Source organism: Marmota marmota, unplaced genomic scaffold (assembly GCF_001458135.2).
Source record: "Marmota marmota marmota unplaced genomic scaffold, marMar, whole genome shotgun sequence".
NCBI classification, from domain to species: Eukaryota; Metazoa; Chordata; class Mammalia; order Rodentia; family Sciuridae; genus Marmota; species Marmota marmota.
In genome coordinates, this window is record NW_026000229.1 from 42,485,211 (window position 1) to 42,488,932 (window position 3,722).

The following is a 3,722-nucleotide window of genomic DNA, read 5'->3' on the forward strand; positions in this document are numbered from 1 at the left end:
GCTCCTCCCCTCTGGCTCGACGACAAATCGAGAGAGACTCGGGTGTCTGTGCCTCACCCCCCCACCAGGAGACCAACTGTTTCTGTCGCCCCTGGTATTGATGAAGTTCTCTCCTCCTCTGCTTTCTGATGACATCAGATCTCTGCCATGTTGGTATCCTATGCGAATGGCAGCATTTCGTTCCCTTTGCCGGGCAACCAAAGCAACGGGTGAGTCCTGACCGGCCCTCAGCAGGACCCGGACCGAGAAGCAGTTTCCGCGGCTCCTAGCTCTGGGCCAGGGCAGTTCCGGGAGCCGGAACTCGGCCGCTCCGTGCTCGGTGTATGCTCTGATAAGAGCAGACTCCAATAAGCAGCCTCCGCAGGCTCCCCAGCCCTGGGCCAGGGCGGTTCCGGGAGCCGGAACTTAGCCGCCCCACGCTCGGTGCTCGCTCCGATAAGAGCAGGCACTAAGAAGCACCCAGGCACTGAGCCCGAGCAATCTGTCTGCAAGCTACAGGCGAATGGAAGCCTGAAATTACCTGTTCTATGGCTGAATGAGCTGCAGTCAGTCGAAAACAGGAATGGTGACGTCAGCTTTCCAACATGGTGGCTGCTGGCCTCCTCTGTGGTCTGACCGGTGTGGAGAACCGAGATGGACCGCTTCCTTCCCCCGTCTCGAACCCAGAATTCAGCCCTGAGTACGGTGCTTGCACGGCTGGCAGAAACTGCAGCGCTGTATCCCTGCGTCGCTATCTCCTCGTTTCCCAGCGCGCGCTGCAGACTCTAGCCGTGGGGCGGTTTGCTGAATAAGCAGTGTTACCCTCCGTGCGACAAACCTCTCGCGTTTGAATCCCCGTAGCCGATCCTCGTGCGATGGAAATCCTTCCTCCATGTTCTAGAGCACCCCACTATTGCTGGAAATTCCTAACAAGATAGCCTTTAGCCGTCCTGACTTGTCATACTCCCACACAGTGAAGCAGCACACAGGGGCAATGCACTCCCCTCGCCGCCATCTTCCCATTTGCTTAGAATTTTTAGAACTATATTAAATAGGAGTGGTGAGAGTGAATATCCTTGTCTTTTTCTAGATTTTAAAGGAAATGCTTTCACTTTGCCCATTTACTTTGATTTCAGCTTTGGGTTTTCATTATATAGCCTTTGTGATATTGCGGTATGTTCCTTCTATATTTATTTCTTTGGTGTTTTTATCATAAGTGAGTGTCAAATTGTGTCAAATGCTTTCTCTACAGCTATTGAAATGACTAAGTGATTTTTATTCTTAATTCTATGTATGTGATGGATTACACTTATTGATTTGCATATGTTAAAACACCCTTGCATCTCTGGGATAAAATTACCTAGGTCATGAGATATAGTCTTATTAATATGTTGTAGAATATGATTTTCTATTCTTTTATTCAGGATTTCTGCATTTAAGTTCATCAGGGATATTGGTCTGTAGTTTTCTTTCCATGATGTGTCCTTGTTTGGTTTTGGTATGAGTATGATACTGGCTTTATAGAATGAATTTGGAAGTGTTCCATATCTTTCTATTTCATGTAATAATTTGAGAATTGGCATTAGTTCTTTAAAGGTCTGATAGAATTCAGTGGAGAATTAATCTGGTCCCGGGCTTTTCTTTTTGGACAGCTTTTTATTACTGCTTTTATCTCATTACTAGTTATTGATCTGTTTTCTATGTGCTCTTGATTCAATTCCAGCAGGTCATAAGTGTCTAGATCTGTTCCATTTCTAAGTTTTCTAATTTTCTGGAGTATAAGTTTCCAAAATAATTTCTAAGGATCCAATGGATTTCTATGATATCTGTGGTGTTTTTCTCCCTTTTCAGCTCTAATTTTATTAATTTGTATCTTCTCTCTTTTTCTTTTGGTCAGTTTGGTTAAGAACTTATCAGTGTAGTTTAATTTTCAAAGAGCTAACCCTTCATTTTATTGATTCTTTGTAGTTTTTTATTCTTAATTTTATTTAATTTTGTGAGTTCTGATATTATTTCATCATTTCTACTGCTTTGGGTACTGGTTTGTTCTTCTTTTCCAAAGGCCTTGAAATATATTACTAGGTTGTTTATTTGGAATACTTCTGATTTTCTTAGGTAAGCACTCTTAGCTATAAACTTTCCTATTAGAACTGCCTTCAAAGTGTCTCAGAGGTTTTGGTATGTTGTATTGCTATACTTATTTGAGTCCAAGATTTTTAAATTTCTCCCCTGAATTTTTATATCTCCCTATTGAATTTCTCATTTATATCCTATACTGACTTCCTTAATACATTCAGTTGTTTTTCTGTTTTCTCTTGGAATTCATTGATCATTTTTGTAATCATACTTTTGAATTATTTGGTGTTTCATTTACTTCAATATCTTTGGGGTCAGTTGCTGGTAAATTGTAAACTTTAGAAGGTGTAATGTTGCCTTGTTTTTTAAAGTTTCTTTTATTAGTGTGTTCAGTTTTATGCATCTGTTGGGGTGAATTTTGCTTCCATTCTAATCAGTGGGCCTTTTTAGAACACAGCTTTCCCTTGCCAAAGTGTCATAGAGTGATCTAAATCAAGATACCCTTGTGAGCATGGTTTCCATAGTCTTTGTGTTAATTCTAGTCTGTTGTAGTAGTGGATGTCTGTGAGTAGGACCTGTGGGCCCATCCCTAGCTATTTCTTCTTGGGGCCTGATAATTGGTTTACAGCATTAAAATAAATACCCTGTTCCTACTGTAAACTCTGCAACATTAATGACCACAAAAAATCGGAATGAAGAGGTCATCAATTGCCAACAGCAAAAACAATAGATAACCATGAACTAGATCTGACATTAAAGCAAACAGCAGGTGTCAACTATGTCATCTCAGCAGTAATAATTGCAACAACATGAATAGTGGAGGTAAAGTTGTATTAATCAATTAAGGTTAAAAATTGATAGAGTTAAGAGAACAGAAAATTTGAAGGTACAAGAGATTTTACCATGTTCAAAGAGTAAACAGAGAGAATGCAGAAAAGATGTACCAGGTGATGGTTCTAAGAGGAGGAAAAATAAGAAAAAAACTAAGTAAGGCGAGAAACAATAAGAGAATTTAGCTATTGGGGAGAGAAAGAGAAAAAAAACAAAAACAAAATTAAAGTAAAATAAAACAAAACCCCTAACCCTTAAAAGACAAGACAAGGAAAAATAACTACATTTTAAAATGTTAAAAATGAGGGGGAAAGGAAACAAATATATACAGGTATATATGTCCATAAACCAATCAGTACAGCCAGAACACACACACAGAAAACAAAGAAAGAAAAGAAAATATAGAAAAAAATATTCTTAATGAAAAATGAAGTGGCCAAATAGTCAATTAGAGTAGATGGTCACTGCTTATTCCCAACTCTTCTTTCCATTTCTGCTAGGGAGGGAGGGATGTATAGAGGGGCGGGGGAGGGGGAGAGAAGACAGAAGAGAGAAATAGAGATAATGCAAGGTTTCTTTTTGTATTGCTCATTGAGTTGCAGTGACCTATGACTGTAGCTGGTTGAAATAGCTCTCAGCTTCCCTTCTTACCAATACAAGGTAGGCCTGGAGAGTAAACTACCATCAATTGGAGTTTTGTCTGCAAAGATCAGATCTATGTACTCCCAGGGTTAGGCTACCGCAGAATTCTATGAAGGGAGTTCCAGTGGCTGAGGCTTAGGTCTGATCATGCCTTAGGGGTTTTGTTGGGTTATATCTGCTCTGTAGAAATTAGA